Source organism: Seriola aureovittata, chromosome 7, assembly GCF_021018895.1.
Source record: "Seriola aureovittata isolate HTS-2021-v1 ecotype China chromosome 7, ASM2101889v1, whole genome shotgun sequence".
NCBI lineage: Eukaryota > Metazoa > Chordata > Actinopteri > Carangiformes > Carangidae > Seriola > Seriola aureovittata.
Window position 1 is genome coordinate 17,690,754 of NC_079370.1, and position 23,122 is coordinate 17,713,875.

A 23,122-nucleotide genomic window follows, 5' to 3' on the forward strand; every position below is an offset into this window, starting at 1 on the left:
ACAAACATTGATTAAAACAATTACAGGACGTTGTGGTAGAGAAATAAATCAGGACTTGTTTGATTGGCTGCTGGAAAAGAACTGGGCATGGTCTGTCTGTCAGAGCAAAAATCATCAAGATCCTGTGCATAGCCAACTTTATGAATAGCTTCCATGTCATTATGTACGAGATGATATGATTTAGTAGGAATTTAAAATTTGTAGCTTAAAAGCAAATAGCCGGTCAGAATAATTACATCATGCAATCCCATCAACAAATAAAGACACAAAACATGACAACAATTAGAATAATATATCTTGAATATCTGTGGTTATTTCAAAATTCTGTTAGAGCAAAAAAGTATTTTTCTAAAATTTTTACCATTTATGCTGTTTTAATTTGGGGTTTTGCTTAACAAAATGCGGTTCTCACACATTTGTGTGTATGTATGTGTATGGACATGTGTGTTACATGTTTTAAGCCCTTTTGCCCCATGTCAGTTTCCACCTACTCACTATTCCACTGATCTGTTGAAATACAGAGAGAGAGAGAGAGAGAAATGCACACAAATTTGCATAAACACAGAGAAATTAAGCTCAAAACTGTTTTGCATTTTGATTAATTTCCCTCCATCAGGGGCACACACACACCTGGCGGGGGTGTGCTTTTGTGGAAGCGAGAGTAAACAAGAGAGATTGAGTCACTAGGTGATTTGGTGAATTTTGTTATTGAAGACAGTTTTAAGCTTCACTTCAGTGAATATGTTTACTGTTATACATATTTACTGTTAATATATTATCCACTAATGACAAATACAATTTTGTATCCTCTACCACTGCCTGACAAAGACGACATTGATTTTTTTGTAAAATTTGTCATAACATCCATTGTAGTTATGTAAAATCCAGATAATCAATTTAAACCTGTCTCTAGGGGCCATTAGAGGAACTGCGTGTTGAAGCATTTCTGCGTTTGAGTCCAACACGCAGTGTTGTGCCAGATCACACTTAAAAAGAACTAGTTCAAAGATCAGTTCATACAGATTAAAATGAACTAGTTCACGTTCATTGTTCATTTATAAAAAAGTTGAACTAAGTTCACAGTTTCAAAAATGAACTAGTTCACATTCATTTGTTCCGTTTTTTTTTTTTTTTTTAATAAATAGGCTGCTATTCTTTTTCAATAGAACCTCCTTCTACCCATCCATCACCAGCCCCAAATCATTGCCATTCCCGAACTAAATGAATTATTGTACACCACTGAAGAATGACATACATGAGTTACATTTAAAACCATCTGTGCTGCTAGCACCAACCATGCTGGGCCGTGTCTATGGAGATGTGATGCGGCTTGCCGTAAAAATGTCGTAAATGTTGCTCACGTTCATCATTTGTAAATGATTTGTTCAGTTCATAGTTCACAAAAAATATGAACGTTTTCACGCTCAACACAATACTGCTGACACGTAGATCAATTAATTGAAAGCTTGGTAGGCTGTTTTACAAGTACTAGCACTATGAGCATTGCATTAATACATTACATTCCAAGTGACCTCCGCACCAATTTAAAAATAATTGCATGTCTTCTCTTTTGTGGTCCTCTCCTTGGCACTGTAATTGATCCTCCTTTTGTCATCTTACTGTCTTGGAGTAGAAACACTTTGATGAATTCATTAGGCAAGTAGTCTAGTTGATTGACAGAAAATTAATCGTCAACTAATCATTCACTTTTCAGTCAAGAAATGCCAAGCATTTACTTGTTCCAGCTTCTCCAAAGTGAAGCTTTTCTTTTATATGATAATAAGTTAAATATCTTTGGTTTTTGGACTGTTGGTCACACAAAACAAGAAATTTAAATATGTTGCCTTTGTTTCTGAGATTTTTTAATTGGAATTTTTCAGATTTTATAGACAGATTTTTTATAAAAAGATGAACTGATTAAATGAGAAAATAATCTTCAAGTTAATCAATAATCAAAATAATCATTTGTACAGTGAATGTAGATAGACTGCATATTGCCGAGGCTGTTTCAATTACTAGCAAAAGAGAAGAAAGAGCATTCAGTTTCATGGCCATAGCTGTAGTTTTTTAGTTTAGCCATAGTTTTGTGTACATTTGGACACCTTAAAAAGCTTCCTCCCTCAATGAGTTGTCTGACATGTTGGAAGGGACAAATTGTAGGTTTTTTTAGTTGGTTGGCTCATATAGACAATTTGCATTTTAGGCTAAATGCAAAAAGGAGCAATTTATCATCTGTCACATTTTACATTTTGGATGTCTGAATCATCAGAATGGAGTAACTTATCTTAAGGCAATATTACAGTTTCAAGGGTGAACAATTTCACTTGGCCAACTTGATCAGTGCAATCTTCCTGTCTTTCTGCTTCAGCCGTCTCCTCATGCTCGCTTTCTCTTTCACTCTTTCTGTCATGCCAATTTTTATGCAAAGAATTTTTCAATTGAAATGCACAAAATAATAACACACTTCAAGACTTAGAAAATGTCTTCCTTGTTGATGCCAGAGTTTTTCTTTGACTGGAAATCACCCAGCTGTAATGCTAATGCAATTAATGCTCTATTCACTGGGAAGGACACACACACACACACACACACACACACACACACACACACACACACACACACACATCCGTGCGCCTGTGCACACACACACGGACACACAGGAAGAATAAAAAAGTTTTTTTTTGCCTTTCATCACTTGCTGCTTGCATGATGGAGACACAAAAATGAGGGGGTACGGGATCAGACAGAATCCAAATGCCCACTTAAGTTACTCTTTTTTTTTTTTCATGCCTTCATTTTTTTTTCCTTGACTTCTCTTCATATGATTGACAGAGAGAAAAAACAGAGAGAAGGAGGCAGGCACACAAGCTGCCCCGCGCTTAGTCACACTCTGGCCACTATGCCTGCACCTCCTGGTACCAAAAGCACACACACTTATAATTCTGTCGGTCTGGTGGTCCTAAAAATGTTTTTACATTTATTCAGTAATTCTGTTGCAGTGCATTGCAATGCATTCAGTAGAGTAAGAGTTTACATTTCAGTTGATGACGTGCAGAAAATTTGTTTGCCTATCTTATTTAAAATTTTTATTTCTATACCCTCTGTTGTGGCCCACTCTAGAGTTATATTTTTGAATATATTGGTGAGGAGACATTGTGTAGCTTATCCTGCTGGATTGTATTGCTTTTTTGTCCAGAGGTTTTCCACAGAAAAGGGAAGAGGTGTGTTTGTCTATTGGATATGGCTCTCACGGGTAATAATGTATTAACCTTAAATGTTGCCTGCTAATGAGTTTGTGTGTACGTCTCCCCTCTCTGACTGTATTTGGAGAGGTAGTTGGAGACATCTGCACCGCATGTTCAATAACAAGCTGTGCTGTTCGGTGGTGCTCAGCTTGCTGTTCTGCATACACAAGTTATGTTAAAGGAGACTCGCCAGACCACCCTCTAGTTTAAAAAAAAAAAAAAGAAAAAAAATTAATCCAAGCAAGGAGGGAGGGAACATAATTTCCAGTTGAATGAAAGATCTGCCTTAAATGACAATTTATATCAACTCTATAGCTGTGGGTGTCCATGTTTTACCATTTCCTTAGTTTACAGAATAAACTGTAGCCCTCTGTTTGTTAAAAACACTTTTTAGGCCATTTTGTCATCCTATCTCATATTACTGGTGTGTGTGTGTTTGTGTGTACATTAGTGTGTAAAACAAATTGTCCCCCATGTCTGTGTGCATGTGGGACTTCATGTAGACCAACACACACAAACACATGGTCACAGAAGTAACAATCAGTGTCCTAGTAAATGAGTTGAGGGGTTTGAAATGGAAGCACAGGGGCTTTCAGCAGTCTTCTATCATGGTTTCGAGAGACACTGTGAAAAGACGGTTTATTACTTCTGGAGGACTGGGGCTTAGTTTGCATCCATGCCAAGTGTGTGGGAAAAAGAGTTGTGTGCGTGTGTAGTCAGGTGGATGGGTACCCAGGCAGCTTGCAGAGAGGTGTGTGTGTGTGTGTGTGTGTGTGTGTGTGTGTGTGTGTGTGTGTGTGTGTGTGTGTGCGTGTGCATGCGTGCGTGCGTGCGTGCGTGCGTGCGTGCGTGCGTGCGTGCGTGCGTGCGTGTGTGTGCTGCATTTTGAATTGTCACGAGAACCTATACTTCGGTACCAAGTTGATGCCAAATTCTGTCGGTACTTATTTTTCTACAGTACCGTGGGTACCAAACATGTCATTTGTCCTGGAGATGTGATTCTTCAAGGACTGACGAAGGCACTATAATAACCCTGCAAGCATTGTTTTTAAACAACCAAAAGCCACTATGCAAATGGCTCGATAGAGACAGAATATCAAATGAAAGGAGGAAAACCTCAAACTTATCTAAGCATCTCAAAGACAGGCATCCAGATCTGTACACGGAATTCAGGTTGGGTGAGTTTCAGTTGTTGACTTTATATTACCATGTTGTCAAAATGTTCTGAAATTTTACTGTTATTTTTTGGGAATGGCTACAGCTGGCATCTGTTGTAGCAACATTCACAAAGGCTAACATCCTCTCTTCAGGCAAATATAGTGACAGCTCCACACGTGAGCTGGGTGCTCACAACATGAGTAGGATACCGTCATTACCGTTCAGTCTGTCAAAATATAACGTTGACTTTTTAAATGAATATTTGCACATCATTGATCTGTTACCCTGTTAATCGACTGAATCTAGGGCTTGCACACTGACTATGTGAAAGTGGGTGTGCGTGCGTGCACGCATGCATATGTGTGTGTTAGAACACTGTGTGTGCAGCAGACTCTCATGCTCTCGTGAATCATGGAATTTCATTGGTATTGGTACCGTTCACCAAATTTCTATGTATCGTTACATCTCTAGTGGGACATGGAATTCCTTCCAGCTTCTTTTTTAAATTGATGGCATACTCTGCCCTGCTGTTCACTCCGTCAGCAGGACTTCTACATCAGGAACTCACTAAGTAGCCTAAACTGCTAATAGAGCAGATTCTGAATGCTAAAAAGTCAATTAGTATGGATATTTGGGTGTGTGTGTGTGCGTGTGTTTGAAATGCTGAATCTATAGTGTAATTCAGTGTCAGGGACCTCTCAAATCAATGAACGCGGAATGCATTAAAGAAACAGTTGCTCAACAGCATGTAATTAAACTGCTCTGTGTTTGTGTATGTGTGTGTGTGTGTGTGTGTGTGTGTGTGTGTGTTGGATTTCTTCACTTGGCTGTCTCAAGTAATTTGTATGATCAAGGGAATGTATGCTTAACGAATTAGAACCCGAGTCGGAGTTTTGTACTTCTGTTTTCAAAAAACACCAATTCCCACATTATATTTACATTCATTTCAATACAATTTTAATATTCATGAACCAACCATAAGAAAGAAAAATCATTAATGTTAATTGAAAAGGGACACACAACACAGAATGAACTGTTGGAAGAAGTCCAGAGTGTTATGTGCTGTGCTTATACTGTGTATTTATAACAGATGTGTAGGCTGGGTGGTGAATATGTATTATGCCTCCTGGCTACAGGACAGCCTATTGTTGGCTCAGTGATGTCTTCGCGGAAGTTTCTATACAAATTTCCGGCCATTGATTGTAGACCACATAATGCCAGAAGTGTAGTGGAAAACAGACTTAAAGTTATATGCTTTACACACTGTGTATAGGCTTACATATCACGACACAAGACAAAACTAACGTAGAAAAATAAGATATTGGGTCTTAGTTATGGTTGCACACTAATATTTGATAATATGTAAAGAGCACAGTTTATTTGTTTCAGTACACTGTTGCTATTATATACTAATAATATAAATAATAAAATAAATAAAGAGATGAGTAAATATTATGGTATATTTTTGAAGGCAAAATCAAATTCCAGACAAAATATGACATCACAAGTTTTGTTTACATCCATGGCCTTTTAAAAGCCTTGAATACACTTTATTTGTAAAGACTAGAATGTAATTTTAGAAATGCTAGAATATGGTTCTCTAATGCACTATTTTCTGAGGAGGAATCAGTGCAGACAGCCACAATATTATCGCTAATACTGCAAGTAATTACATTTCCACTTAGTAGTAGGCAGCAGGAATATAGGAATATCTGCAATATAACTTTTTAATATAATTTGATAAAAGGTTGAACAGACAGGCCCAGAGTGTATGTTCTAATTTAATACCACATATTTAATTTATAGTGGAGTGAACAAACATTATAGCCCGTGGCGGCATCTGTTGATTAGTAAGATGTCCACTGATGAGGGGCAAGTGATTTTATGTCATTGATTCCTGACCACATATTTACCAGAGGCAAAGGTCATGCTTGGCAAATAAAATCCTTTAAGTGAAAATCTACCCTGAAACAAAATTTACATATGTTATTCCACGGGCCTAATTTTTCAACCTGTGTTGGAGAGCATTGGCAACTCTTTCCAAATCCTAGAATTCAGAGAGCTGAGGCTGCAGTCTGTCAGAAGATAGAACTTTCGGTTGACAAGGCCTGAGTTGCTCTATTAATAATGGATCGGAGACTAACCTCAGATAACACCACACACTCTCACAGTCACATAAATATATTTTAGTCTAATTTGTTCTTCTTAGAATCACTCAATGGTCTGACGTTGCTCTCTGGTCAAGTGAAGCGTTTTCTTTTTACAGGGCTTATAATGCATAGAGCTGTTTATTTTTGCCTTACAACATGTTTTAAATGAACTGACACTCCGAAAGTGACTGACATTAAGGCCAGAAATGTTTCCTTTTCATCAGGACATGACAGAGAGGTATAAGCAATCTGAAATCTGCAGTGACCTTTAGAGTTGTTTACTAAGGGCAGTTGTTTTATGTCTATGTTCTCGCAGTCCAGCAGACACACGGGCATGGATTTGTGGCTGGCTAGACACACACACACACACACACACCCACGCGCACGCACACACACACACACACACACACACACACACACACACACACACACACACACACACACACACACACACACACACACACACACACACACACACACACACACACACACACACTGAACACACAGCTTGCTGCCTGGGGCTGGTTTTGGTACAACCCAGGGATTGGCATTTAATCTGTCAGTTCCGCAGGGCATTAGCCTACATTTTGGGGTGCATACAGACACAAAAATAGTCAGAGAGAGAGAGGAGAGAGGGACTGACAGATAGCATTGGGAAAAATACATACGCAGAGAGAGGAGTTTTAGGGAGTGCAGCTAGTAGAGAGAGTTCAGGTGTCTTGATGTATTTGCCTCGGTGAGCCCAGGGCTGCATGAGAACCATGCTGGTTGAAGGAGTACTTTGAGGAACTCCTGAACCCAACATGTCCTCTGAGGAAACCGCATAGTCTGAAGACTCAGGGTAATCCTCACCCATAACATGCTTGTACAATGTTGCATGGAGGTTGGGGACAGTGCCTGTTTTACTGACTTCACCTCTTCACCCCTAGATTAACCATCATAGACAGGATTACATGAAGACTTCATGAAGCAGGCTATTAGCAGTTCAGTTTTGTTCTGTTCTGTGGTGTTCTACTGCATTCCTGTTTTTCTCTGTTCTGTTCTTGTGATGGTAAGGTGAAATTCCTTAAGGTCACACGTGATTCAGTATGAACTGAGTGGTCAAAACAAGTATTCTTGTCACCAAATACAACGTCAGTAGTTTGATTTATTCATTGTGAAGACCCTGTGACTCGAGGCTTGGCTTTGTGTTCCAACATCTGTCTGATATTTCATAAGCTCCTGTCCATGTTGTGGTGAACATAAACCATATTCCATGATTTTTATTCAACTGCATTTAACAGCATTTAAAGGTGTTGGCACCATTAGCTGCTCAAGATGCAGGTAAATGCCTGAAACTTTGCCTTGATAATTCACCAGGCTGCAGTCCTGTAGGTTCTCTGCCGCTATGTTAAATCATGCATATTCAGGGTAGCTCCAACTTTGATCTAACTCAAATTAACATGAGTCTTTTAACAATACTTATAATACTTATAATAATCAGGTCAGCATCTAGCATTCCAGACCAAACAAACTTATCCCTTAAAATCATTCACCTGCTGTAGGGCTAGATTGTGGTGCTTTTATCTCTGCTTAACCCCTAAGACATTCAACCTCAACAACAGTCAGGCCCAATTTTATGCAAGGAATGCTGAAAGTGAAGTAACAGTCTTACCCTTTTTAAGCTTGTTTATCAGAAAAGGTGATAGGCAAAGCAGGCATCAGAAGGGATGAATGTAATGTGATGAAAGGCTAATAATGTTTAAATCCCTGTTCCTAACGGACTTGACTTTTATCAGCTTCTGTCGGCTTTAAAACACCAGGTATTATGTCCTCTCATTTCTGCAGCCAGTGAAAACTATTTTATACGGTTCTAGTAATGGCATGTCAAGTCAGAGTTTGTTATGCTATTATGTGGTCCCCATTGGGACAGAACATTAATATGGACATTGCATAGAACAGCAGTAGTACAGGGGAATCTTTGCTCCGAACACGCCATTTAAAATTTTTAGGGGTCACTGAAGGGAGTCAACTGCAGTTTCATCTTAAATGCAAAATTATTACAGTAAGTAGAGTACAATCCATATATATGTAAGACATATTCATAAGACAAACATATGATTAAGTGAAATGTTTATGTTATGTTCTTTCGGTCATTCTTTGAAAATACCATCTGATAAGCAAGTGAAATCCAGGTCCTACACTGCCTGTGTTTGTGACTGGAAGCAACTTGAACACAAAACGTTGAAAATAATAGAAATACTTTTAGCTAAGCTAAAAGCTAAGCTACTGCCTGACTCCTCACTATTTTTAAATGTGCCTTGAACAAGTGTGTGCGTGCGTGTGCGTGCGCATGCACACACACACACACACACACACACACACACACACACACACACACACACACACACACACACACACACACACACACACACACACACAAATATTCAGACAGGACCTTTATTGCCTTTAGGTGCAGTCAGAGGTTGTCAGTGATGGAGATAATTAGAGGACCAGCAGACCTCTGGACCAGCACAGCATTTGTAGTTGTGATTATTTCAGTCATGTTTTGTGTTTGAGCCAATGTCCCAGCATCGCTAGGCTTATTCGGTTCAAATATTTAGTGATTTATTCCATGCTATAGCTCATTTGTATGTGCATTTTGATGCTTACATGCAGAGTATACAGTATTTTGTGTGTGTGTGTGTGTGTGTGTGTGTGTGTGTGTGTGTGTGTGTGTGTGTGTGTGTGTGTGTGTGTGAGTTGCTGAATTCTCCTCACAAACAACCTGTCACATCTGCTCTGCAAAGTGGGTTTGAATGCATGGCTCACCACAGTATGGGGCTCTGTTGTCCAAGCCTCAGTGTGTGTATGTGTCTAAAATGTATGCCTGCTCACAGTACGGGACTAAAGGCCTGAGCCAACAACCTCTCCCACCATCCAACTGGATCTTGTTGCCAGCTGTGATAGTGTTGCTGGTATTGTTTTCACCTTGTGTGTGTCATATCATTGCCAAATGTGGTCCTGGAGACACCTACTGTAGCAGCAACTAACACAGAGCCGGTTTTGAGAACTTCGGCAGGTGTGTTTGTCTGTCTGCCTGTGGACAGAATTTGTCAGAGCGATAGCGTAACAACTGCCACGAAACCTTACAGGTGCGTAGTTGAGCTCAAAATGAAGGCTTTTCAAAGATGGGTGCGCTGGTGTGATCACATCACAAGAGAGTCTCTAGTTAAACAAGCTTTTATTGTGGCTTCTGTTTCTATATGTTATGCATATACCACTACTGCTGCTTTTCTCTGCACAAATAAGATTGGCCAACATGAACTATTAAAATGCATCTAGGAATTGGAGAGAGCAAACATGTATCCCCAAATTTTCTGTACACATAACTCGAGATGACATTTACCGTCGTTGATTTTTTTAACTAATTAGCATGGATGCTACTGACCGCCTTTTAACAAAATTTAAGGTTTTTTGGCTTTCATGCATTTAACAGCGTTAGGGCTTGCTGCTTACATTTAGGAATTGAAAATAATGCACAATATATTTTTGTCTGTCATATAAGCTTTTTTCCCAAACTGAAGAAAGCCTAAGCCTGCAGGAAAACAAACTGGTATTCTTCAGTGTCCTTATTTAGTTGTTACTTCAGGGATGTGTGTGCATGAGTGGTCCCTGAAATAAATGGCTGCATAATCACAGCCTGTCACATTGTTGCTGTCCTTATAAGGTCCTCCTTAGCAGCAATCACAAACAGCTCCTGCCTTTCATCCGTTCAGACGGCTGGGCTCTTAAGGCACCCCACTGTGCTCCAGCCTTTTCGCTGATCCCTGATTGTGGATTTAAGCCATAAGAGGCCAAGTTAATATAGGATTGAAGATAAAGGGAGGACCTTTCGCCCTGGTGTTTTGCAAGTAACTGGGTTGCCATAGTTGAATCCAAGTTAAATTCTGCATTTTGCAAAGGGATTGAGCTTGAGTTTGGTTGAGGGGTTTTAAAGAATCTCTTATTCATATCGAAGGACTCGGTGATCATGTTGGCCATTTCAACTTCTAAAGGAATGTGACTAAGATAAGAGTGAAAAGTAGGAAATAATATATGGGTAGGGAAAGTAGGAAAGTCAGGTCATCACCTTATGAATTTTAAGAGTGGGGAAAAATGTTTTAAATCTCTTTCCACAATCAAGTCAGTCAGATTTAAAATTAAAGCCAAATTGTCAGCCCATATGTTTTCTACCATGGTGTCTCATTTTGCAGTTTTAGATTAGGGCCTTAAACATTTGTGAAAGCCTGAGTCTAGAAATTGGACCAGCCATCTATAATTGACTTGGGGAAAGAAATGGTGAAAGGTTATGTGTAAAAAGAAGAGACAGGGTTCACTTAAAGAGGTTTTTAAATGATAAAAATACAGGGGTTAGACAATGCAGTTCAAAAATGTAATTCTTTGTGTGTAGTTTTGCTTACCTGTTATTAATGATGGGCTTTACATTGGAATTGGAGGTTTTCTTTTTAATAAGCAAACCAAAATGGTGCTTATTAAAATAAAAACATGTTCAGTGTGATTGGTTATGTTATTTCTTCATTTAAGAATAACTGGTGGCTAAACAGTGATTCAATGCACCATAAAATAAATAACAGAATTTATGTAATATTTATGAGCTGTATAACTGTTATTTTACTTTACTGACTGTATTCAGAGACTGACAGGAAAACCAGAGCAAGCAGATATCATAGCACAGTGTATGCATCAGCCCACTATGATACGACAGGATTACCCGTGTTTCATGTTAACTGTTTTCTCTCCTTCTGGCAAATCAGTCTTGATGTTGTTTGAGCTTTAAAGAAATGAAGGGGCAATAAATCCCTCAGTGGGGGGGGGGGGGGGTTTGATGGACTTGTCACGCGATTCTTACACTTCTCAGGAAACACTGATGTCTTATTAAGAGATTTGGACGCCACTGACACTCGAATTGAACAGCTGGAAAAGGATGGAAGAGGCTTTACATCTGAAAAGACAGTTGCTGTAGGATACTGTAGGATAATGATTCCCGACTTTGTCATTTATATTTAACTTTTTTTTTTCTTTTTTTTCTTTTTTTTTTTTTTTGGAATAAAACGCATCACAAATGTATACGTACTTATGTGTTAAAGTGGAGAGACCTCAACGTGACGATGAAAATGCTGCGATCTACTTTTTGAGTAACTTCAGAGAATTGAGACCCCAACCTTTGTGGTGTTAGGTGTTAGTTTGGTTCCGCACAGCTGTAGCCACAGGAATACTGCCATCCATCCTCCCAGTAAAGGGATGAAAGCTGACTCAGTAACACTTAAAATCATATCTCTCCCAGCTAATAAAGCCGTGTATCCAAGGATAGGAAAGATTATATAGAGAACGATAAACACCAAGTGATAAACAAAACTGCTCAGTTATTGATACAACACTGTCATGACCTCCGGGCCGTTAATTAGAACAGACGTCAATAATACAGCTTTGTTAGTCTTGTGTTTCACCGGCAAGATGACCTAAGTCACAGCAATGCATGATTACCTGACGGCTATAGTTTACACTGACCAATTTCGTATCAGGCATGAGTGACTGACTTGGACTGTGTGTGTGATTGTGGTACAATATGTGGCAAGGACGAGGACGGGGGGATTGAAGACACAGGGTAAAAGGAAAAAAATAAAAGAGTGAAGCAGCAGGGCAGGAATGCAAGATTGAGACACAGTGTCAGTTGACAGCTATAATAAGAAAATGGTGAAATACGTTGAAGGGGGAGGTCCCCTGTAGAAAGCTGAGAAGGTGGTGGTGTTTTTATTTGGCCTATATATTACGCTTTTTTCCTGGGAGTGAGCTGAACATTAGAGAGTGATTGTGGCTGTAATGCTCATTATGTTGTTTGATAAATCTACAACGACCCTTTGGAAAGGTCATATTGAAGAGGTCAGAGGTCACTTAAGAGGTTTTGGAGGTCATGCTCTCCTCAGCTAGTGATGAATCACCTGGCTGTGTATGTGGGGCTTTGCTCATTCATTGATCAGGGAGTCTTGGTGTTTAGTCCATATGTCATCATATGTGTTTGAAGCCATGCAGAGACTGATCATATTGGGGGTTTGTTTTTGTTTGGTTGGATTGTGTAAATATTTTGTAAATGTGATTTATTATTTTTTACAATATTTGCTATTGGTGGATGACAGGTAATTTTGTAATGCAGTTTACATGCCAGCTAACATTGTCTGATAAAGTAGTCTTTCAGTTCTTTCTGCACTTTGTGTTTTTGAGGGTTTTCACATTTTACAGATTATATCAGTGAGTTTCAGGTTCATAGTACCAAGATAATATGAGCTGAAGAAAGTGGGCGTTCCTGATCAATAACATGAAAAGCTCCATTTGGTATGAAGTTATTTCCCATGATAGCCCCCTGCATGTGCGCCTGTGCATCTGTGTGAGTGTGCGTTTCCCCTTCAGGCATTTGGGAGGCCAGATCTTTGCCTCCCAGGACCCTTCTTGCCATATTGTGACAGGCGAGAAATGAAGATGGGCACACACACACACACACACACACACACACACACACACACACAACACACGCACAGGCACACACACACCTGGGCTTGATTGAATTCAGAAATTCCCTTCATTACTTAAACACCTGCTTCACTCATTCCTTTCTCTCAATGTTCAGTTCAGTCTTTTACCATGAACATTTTTTTCTCGTTGCCACACTTCTTGTGAACCTCCAATATGCCTGCCTGTGTGGGTGTTGGGCCCAGGGTGACAAATTAAACCAGATGTAAGCCAGAAGGTGGTTATTTTCTTTCCCGGTGGTTAAGTTGTTTCTGCTATGCCCAATTTTTTTTGAGGTAACCAACCATTGTTTGAAAGTCCTCCCCCATTTTAGTTTCTTGGTTAAACACTGAGAGTAAGTGGAGCAGCACAAGTACTCTGCCCTGTGGACAAAGTAGTTTCAAAGTTAATTTCCTCCTGTGAGATTGGACATCACCAATTCTACCATATAAATTGTGTTGGAAGGTAGAAAAAAGGTTTACAGCGCTGACAGAGTAGACAAACAGGGCATGCATGAATGGGAGATACAATCGAGAGAAATCAGAGATACACTTACAAGTAACGTAGATGAGGGGATGATGGAGCAACACAGGAAGTGATGAGTTGTCAGTTATTGCCAGGCCTGCACAATAAATCACAGGTAGCTGCATGTAACAAACTTATATTTCCATGTTTAATAAATGTGTAATTAGATCTTTAGTTGCCTAAAAGTTCCATTGTCTCATAATACTACATTGCAATAGCAAGTTACTGTAGGGTTCAGTCTGCCTGCAGTTCAGCACGAGAGAATGAAAAAGTACTCATCAGAAGCGGTATTCTAATAAAGACAATGCATGGCTGAAGCTCTTAGCAACCGACTATTATCAACACCACCACCCGCTCCCGGTAATAAACCACGTTCGACTTAACCTCAGCCTCAACAAATCCTAATCCGCCAATTTATATTTCTCAGTAGCATCATGTGAAAGGTGTCTTTAAGTAAATGTGCTGCTTTAACACCAGATGTGAAACTTTACACAGATTATGTATTGATGATGTATTATATATTAAGATAACTTTAGGATTTCCACTTTAAGGTACACAGTGGAATTAAAGAATTGATTTGTGAGTATAAGACAAAGACTCACAATACTGTTTTTGTTAAATGTAGATTTATAGTAGACTAGTTACTGATGTAATGAAAATTACATAGTCTAATTATTTTCTGTAACAGTTGTGTGTTATTAGAAAATTAAAGAACCTCTTACTTTTGTCATGTTTTGAAGGTGAAAATGTCCAGATACAGACTCACTTACAAAAGGCTGCTAAGACACAACAAAGACAAAGAAGTAGTTACCTTACCAATACACACATGCACACACACAAATCTTGCTTTTGAGATTATCATGTTAAAGTTGACACTATTTGTTGTGGTGCGCGCTTAGCATGAAACAAATTTAATGCGAAACTGGTGACCTTGACGCTTTGGAAACACTGTTCTCAAATTTTGCAGTAATAAGGCACATTAAATCGAATTTACAGCTAAGGAGATAGATGAAGACAAATTACAGTGGAGGAGAGGTAGGAAGAGGGGAGAAAAGAAAGATAAAAAGATGGATGAAATGTAGGAGTAAATGAGAGTGAGGTTATTTCGCTCCTAATTAATGAAAGCAGAGGACCCACCAGAGTCATTTCTATTCCAGTTTAATTAAGTTTAGTTATTTCGAGCAAGTAACATATTCCTCATTTGGGAGTAGTTAAAGAGGTAGTGAAGGGGAGCTACAGGGTAGAGAGAGGTGGATGCTGATGCGTTTTCAGGAGCTCTGGCTATCTCCTGCAGGTAATTTTTCTCCCAGCAGGCGATGGCAGGCTTTCACAAGGTCGCACCATTACCTCTCTCTGCCTATCATCCTCTCCCTCACTTAGCTTCCACTTTTGCACCCTCACACACTCTGGTGACTCTAGTTTTCTCATCTTTCACCTTAATGTTTCCACCTTTTGCCATGTCATTTCTCTCTCTCTTTTGTCTTTTGTTTCACAGTTCAGGTCCCTGGGCCAGTGAGATATTGCCGTATGCTGTTGTATGTATAGAAGTGTCAACCTGTCTCCTCTGGAAAGCCATGCTCTGAGAGTGTACAAGCCCCGTCTCATGTCTGGGTTGTGTCTAGAAATGATTTATCAGGATTGCATCGGCACCCAAAATTAAGATGCCTGTCCAGCATTTCATTGTTAGTATCATAAGTATTACAAACAAACGAATGCTAACAAAAATATTTAGTAACTACAATGTGAAGGATTTTTTAAATTGCATTTTAATTAAATTACTTTGGATTTGTTGTTTACATAATAACAACAGCCTTAAAAAGCAATTAATATTTTTATACTAAGATGTCCGTTAAAAAAAAAAAAAAATCAGCACCGTCACTGTGCTGTCGGTGTCATGTTGCTACACAGGCCACCTGTGTAAATTTAAAGCAATGACTTAAAAGCTTTATACATAATTCACTGTAATCTGATTCAGAAAAGGAGTCTGAATCTCATTAGCACCTCATTAGGACTTGCATTGCAACAGAGAGAGAGAGAGAGAGAGAGAGAGAGAGAGAATGATGGGGAAGGGAAGGAAAAGATTGGGGGAGACATGGAAATGAGGGAGTCAAGCACAGTTCAGGGCTGAATTGAACTGACTGAGGTTTGTAACTTAAATGAGCTCATGTTGGAAGACCTAGGGTGATGTATGCTTGATGTGAGTGTTGTGTTTTTCAGCCCTGCACATTTTGATTGATCAAAGAGCAGCTCTATGGTGACAAGATTGTTTGAACTTTTGATAGGCATCCTATTAATAACCACATAATCATGGTAGATAGCAGATGAAGATTGTTGTTGCACAGGGCAGCACTAAGCTGTCAGTGTGTGAATCTGGAATTATGTCCGTATATTAGGGAATTTCTGAAAAGAGGAAGAATTTTTATTAGCTGAAACAATTAGAGGTTCAGTCAGTTACTTGGCTGACAAAGTTAATTAGCCAAAAATATGAGGAGCAATTCATCGTGTAACCCGTGTAATTGAGCAAAAACACCATAGATTTTGTGGTTCCAGCTTCTCAAATGTGAGGATTTGCTGCTTTTTCTCATTTCTCAATAAATAAATAAATGAAACGTTGTGTAAACTTGGCATTTATTCAACATATGTCTGCTCTGGTGAATGCATTGGATTTAGATCTTGGTGGTTTAACATTGTTACTCAATGTAGGGAAATGTCAGCGTGAGATGTAGTTGATCTGACAGATGGCATATGGAGAGTAGTGCACTGACCCTCTGTTCACCTGTATTGACACAAACGCATACATACACACACACGCACACACACACACACACGCACACACAACACCTGCTGCTCCACCCCTCCTTTCCCTATCTCCCTCTCTTCTCTCTCTCTCTCCCTCTCAAATGCAGTCAAACTGCCTGGGTTAGTCATATCCGTCTTTCATGTTCCAACTAGTTTGAATCACTTGTTCTTTGAAATAAGGGAGGCCATAATGCACGCTGATTTAGTGTGTGTTTGTGTGCATGTAAGAGGGTGAGAATGCCTGAGAGACTGAGTGACTCAGATGGCAGGTGTGTGTGTGTGTGTGTGTGTGTGTGTGTGTGTGTGTGTGTGTGTGTGTGTGTGTAGCAGCCAGCACACCAGCTGCCGTGTTCCTATCAAGTATCTTTAGTTACACACAGAGGGATTTGACACTGAACCAAACCCTGTAACGCTGAAACATGATCAGCCGAGACCTATTCACCAACAGACAAATACACTGTGGACACAGCAAAGTTTGTCATACACACAAATTACATAAATGCATATTCACCATGTACTCACGCGCACACACACACAGGTTGACCCACACAGAGTAGAAAGCCTTTAACGTCTGTTTCAACAAGCTGTCTCTACATGCCTAATCATTTATTCATAATGCTCAACTGAAAGAGAGAAAAGGGCAACGGCAGGAAAGAGGTGTCTGTGTTCTCCAGAGGAGCACCTGTAAGCTTTTGGCATTTTCCCTGTTCAGCTGTGGTCTTGTATTTTTTAGCTGACGATCCCAGAGGCTTTTTCAGCTGGTGTTAGCTAAACAAGCAATGACCTGGAAATTACTGAGCTGCTGAGATACTTTATACTAGCTGCAAGTTATAAAAGATGACATTCTCTTCCTCCTCTGAATGAGTGTGTTCTTCCTCCATGCACCTTCAGGGTGGCAAATGACAGCAGAATTATTTGAGAAACTTGGCAGTAACACATACACACTGATGAAGATACAGACACTCTTTCAAAGTCTCTTTCAATAGTTGTCACATCCACATTCCATATGTTAAAGTATAGAGACATGCTTGATATACATTAAGTAATGCAAGATGACAGTAAGAACTTTTGACCTTTGCATGCCTTATGCTTAAACCCTGAGGGGGAATTTTAGAAGTGATGCACACTGGAAGAGAAAGGATAGGAGTAGAGAGCAGGTGACAGCGTGAATGGTTGGTCAACTTTGAAAAGGAGAAGGATGCAGGAGAGAGAGAGAAAGTGAAACAAATGTTTTTTGAGGATGATGGAGGTAACATAAAGAAGTTGAAGTGTAAAATAAGACATACCGTATGTTTGATTTTGTATATTTTATGTTGATGTGTGTGGTTGTCTTTGTGTATTAATAATCATCTGCAGCCAGATTTTTTTGTGGGTGTGTACATTTATGCCTTGAAGATGTTGTCAGCAAAGCAACTTGAACTTCATTTAGGAGGGCATGTTTCTAATTTTATTTAACCAGCAGATGAACTGGGTGCTGCATTCCAGCCAAGAAGCAATTTCACCAAACAGTATTTGGAGTGACAAAAGCCCAAGGCTTACAACTTGGCCATAGGTGTATATACAGTTTATGTGCAAAGAATGATGGATGCACGGAAATAAACACACATGCCAACCTCTGTAAGGCATGGGGACCGTGGGTCAGTGCCTTAGTATACCCGGGGCAGTCCTTAACCTCTGAGGTGCTGCAAACAGACAGACAGATAGCTGGATATGGAAGGAAGGGATATTGCTGTGGGGAACGAGGCCACATGTGGCATATAGACTATTGTACATTCCCTGGCTTCCTGAATATCACTGGTTTAACAGTGACTTTTGATTATAAATTGTTGTACATATATGTATTTCTGGCTGTGTGTTCATGACACATAAGGTACCACCTAGGCACATGTGTTGTAAACTTTGTTTTTATCCAGTGTTTTGTTTAGTATTCAAAGTCATTACAACTTTTATTGAATCTGACTTTCAAAAGGTTCACCCTTACATCTCCAAACTCGTATTTACCAACAATAACAATATTAATGTGCAGCTTAATAATGATTTTTACAAAATGTAACTTTCTTTACACCTTATTGTGGTAGCAATAAGGGATCGTTTTCCAAGCAAAAGATCTATAAAATTCTAATGTACATTTATTCTTGAATAGTCCAGAGGCTAGAAAGACTTTTTGAGGACTCCCTGAATATTATAATGCAAAATTATAAGGATTTATACAGTAAGAATCAACCTCCATATATAAAAAATCCTTTAGTACAGAGGTTTATCTACATTTCATAGTACACATGGTCTTAAATAAGCACCACTGAGTTCTAAATGTGATGTAGACAGGTGGTGTAGATGGTATGTCTTGAAATATTTTAATGTAACGTATAAACATGTCATTAATGTGACTTTAGCATTCAGATCTAATAAAACATTTTACATATGTTTAGATCACAGAATCTAGATGTTTATTGAATATGATGTTCGCTAGTTCAAAGTGTGAAAAAGAGAGAGGGAGGGAGAGGGATGTTACAAATGTGGTTCAACAAAAGAGACTGAGGCACCTGTGTTCATTCCCAACTAGAAAAATATTCGCTATCCCTCTAACAAGCCAAGTGTATTTTGAAAATCACCTCCTCATTTTGTAAAGCCTTTTTTCTTCTAACAACCCCCCTCCCTCTCTTCTCTTTTCTAATGTAATGAACCTTACCTTGAATCCTCCTTTTAATTGGTGTCGACTCAGACGAGAGGAGTGTGTGTAGGGGAAAAAGAATTCCTTTTTTAAACATTCCATAAATTAATTTTTACCAAGTAAGGGGGTCCTGCTTAGCAATTTAATCAGACAGTTGGCTTTGTGCACACTGCATTTTTGGCTTTTAAAGGAATGTTATTTAGAATAAATAAGGCACTGTGGTTAAATGAGAAGGCCTTTTAGAGGGACTGATGAGGCACCGTGGAGCCACTTCAGACTCCGAGTGGGAAAAGACTTCAGCTGGGAAATTAACAGGCTGAATAGATGCTTAGACTTTGTAGCTCTATAATGAGACTCCCATAGTCTGCATAGTCCCCTAACGCACGTACTGTACATGTACTCACATATATGCTTTCACATGCGTGCTCACATATCATAAATAACTCACAGTGCACCAACTCGCAAAAACATATATGTGTAGATTGCACATATGCAATACACATGCATGTAGGTATAAAGAAACACATGCATACACACTAGAAAATGTGTGTAAATGGACACATTGCAATTATTTAGTAGTGAAAAAGCTCACAACTTCAGTTTATATTTTCATTCTTTATTTAGTCTTTTTAACAGTAAGGCAGTGAGGACTTAATTACAGCTGTGATAGCGAAGGAGAGAGGATCAGAAAACAATGAGATTTGCAGTCTGTTAGATGAAAATAAGAACAGAAATACTGAAGTGAAGCTAATCTCCAAATTGTCTTGATTACCAGATTAGCAGATCTTTTAGGAATGATGCTTTGTCTCCAGTCCACTGACCACACACATTAGGCCAGTGAATTAACCATAAAAACACAGCTCAGTTAAGTGTGCAAGCTATCACAATTTGGTGCTGCTCTTAGGCCAAGCCATAATATCACAGGCCAGTGCTGATGTCTCCCGCTGTGAGTGCACACTGGAACAAATGCTACCATGGCACACCACACTGCTGCTAAAGCAAAGCATGGATCTGTGGGGTTTTGAATTCAGTACTGTTGTGAATCCATATATACATACGGTGCAGACTCATTCTGTCTCGTGAATATCTGTCTCTCACTTTAGTTATATCACACTGTAATCAATTACTACTCTGAAGTAGTATATGTCCTAGTCCTACAGATTTTTATCCCTCTATTTTCAGCATAACTAAGTGGACAATCAGAGGTTAGTAACCTCTAACCACAGGTTAGTAACTTATTTCTAAGGAGTCTTTAGGACATATTAAAAGTTTAACAGGTGAAGGTTGGATACTGCTTTGCAATCCCTACTTGTTTGATTATTTTAGCTTTGTGTGGGCTGAAGATACATTTTTTTTTTTGATTTGCAGAGATTGTTGATTCATTCCAGGTCACTGAGCATGTGCCGTTCCACTTTTCCAAACCCTTCCTTGTAATAATTTATGACCTTGAAACCAATCATGATTGTTTATGCTTGGACTAATTTTGTGTGGATTCATTCAACCAGGAATGTCCTTTCACCCCTGTCATCTTAGCCTGGATTTCCCCCTCGTCTCCACTTCGGGATCAAAATAATTGCACAAAAACACACAAACACACACAGGTGCACATGGACAAATACACACATGTAAGCATGTCTACACACAGGCAGGAAAATGCATGTATGCCTACACACATGCTCATGTGTTTTCAGATTGATTCACACAGAGGTGAAAGGCCTCATGGGGAGTGGCTGTGGCTCTGAATGATAAATGCCTGTGTGTGCCCTGTGACATGACCTGTTTAGTCCGAGACTGAAGCTGCCCCACTAATGCACAAGTGCCAGTGCTCCAAACACAAGCTGTGTGTGTGTGTGTTTTACGCATGTACATTAAACAAATGACAAAACCCCTCAGTTAGGTGGTTTGTTTGCAGCACAAACCCTTTATAATCTGCAATAGTCAACACATAAGACTGATCTCCACTGAAACACTTAATGCTTCTATTCCTTCCTCTATTCTTCCAAATCCAACTCTGTGCATAGTGACTTCCTGCTCACATTTGTTCTAATAAGCATGTAGTTTTGTTTTGGTAAGATAATTCCTCATTGCTACCCAGTGAACATTTACTCTCATATTTATGTGTGCATTTGTTGTCCCCTAAACTCTTCACTCAGCAGTCTCTCCACAACAACCTCAGGCTTAGAGGTTGCTCCCTTATCATTGTCCCATAACACCCTCTTCTACAGTAGTAGGACTTTGCATGAGAGATGGGACTCATGGGACTCCTAGCAGGATTCAGTTTTGGGGTTCCCCTTTTCATGGTTCAGTCAAGTGATCATCTTTAATGCAATTCCCTGCACATATGTGTGTATGAATGTTTGTCTGGACCTTTGCCATCACTCCTGCCTTTTTTTTTTTTTTTTATCAGCATTTTCTCTATTATGAAGCATTCAAGCGACAAATACAACTCATTTACAGTAATGCAATATTCATCACACATTCAACTCATTTTTACAAGACAGATGTCATCCATTTCACAGCACTGGGCAGGTGTGTGAGGCATTTTTTTTTTTAAAAAGGCCATAATCTGAAAGCCTTGCATTTCCTCTGACCAGCCTTTACTAGGCCCATGTTGACAATTGGGCTGCATTCTATCTCTGTTATACCCGTAGGCCATGTGAGCTAGTCATAAACTAGCCATGTTATAGGCATATTGATTGGTCAACAGATTGCCTGTATCCTGTAAAAACGCAGCTCTAACGTGAATGCCTTTATTAACCATGCTGGCAATAAAGGTGGAGAACTGAAATCAAGTCAAAGGTCTTTTTTCTTCTATATGGTTGTGTTTTCATGTGGGTTGGGGCATGGTTATGGTTGTGGTGATCCAGATTTATCTTGATCTCTCTGCTACTATCGAAGTCTTTTGTAGATGTAGATTGAAAACCAAGAGAGGCAATCAGGCCTTTGCAACTTGTCTTAGGTGCTTAGGCTGCCCAAATCTATTTTGTCTTGGACATCACTTACCATAACTCACTTTTATAGACCTACTTTCATGTAATTATCTTGTATTGATTAAATTAGACATCCCTTTTCTTTTCCTCTATTTTTTTTTTTTACCTTGCTCTTATTTCTTTTGCTTTCAGCTGTTTTTTTTTTCATTTCAGGTTTTTTCTCATTCAGTGTCTCTTTATGGACATCAGCTCTTGGTATCCTATGAAACACAACAGCAGTTGATGTGTGTATGTGTGTGAGAGAGAAAGACAGAGATCCCAGGGGATTCTGCAGCTTTACCTCTCAAACCCCTCTCACATCCCTCAATCACAATCTTCCTTCGTTGCCTCAGAGCTATCGTCCTCCTCCTTTATTTCCTTTTGAGTCCTGTTGTCATCCTTCCTCTCCCTCTCCCCACTTGGTGATGAGGATCTCTGCTCTTGGCAGGTGTTTTTTTGTTCCTTTTACTTAGTAGTTCTCACTCCCTTGTTTCCCTTTCCCTCTGACATATTCCACTTCTCACTGTCTAGATTTTTAGAAAGATGCATGCTTCAAATTATGACTTTTTTTCTGTTGTGTCTTATTACGGACATTACAGGCCTTTTTTAAGTTGTGTTGGTCTGCAAGTGCAAATTAGCTTTTAAGCTGCCCCCCATTTCCAAAATATCATTATTGATTAATGTATACTATCCCATACAGATAATTAAATAAAATATATACAATATATTCAGAGGACATAAAAGATGACTGCAGTTAACCATTTGGGAATCTTTGTCAAGATTTTTCCATTGAAGGAGTCTTTTGTTCCTCTAATTGCATTATTTTTCCATCACACCCCATAAGATAAATTGCATCCTCTTTTTTCTTCATAATTAAGAATAATTTGGGAAATTATTTTGGGAAATCTCTTATCCAGACGAGCTTAGTCTCAGACAGGATGTCATAACGAAAGCCTATCACATTAGAAGGTTACTTTTTAAACTGGAAGTTTATACACTGGGATTGATGGGACGTAAAGGACTTTCACTGACTCTCCCTTTGCTTCATGTTATGTTTTT

The 23,122-nt window shown here is 39.2% G+C and overlaps 1 protein-coding gene across 2 annotated transcripts in view; it reads left to right on the forward strand.

The window, feature by feature from the left end:
- The window catches only part of cdkal1 (CDK5 regulatory subunit associated protein 1-like 1), a 227,831-nt gene that overhangs the window by 35,417 nt on the left and 169,292 nt on the right, over nt 1–23,122 (forward strand). The window lies entirely within an intron of this gene.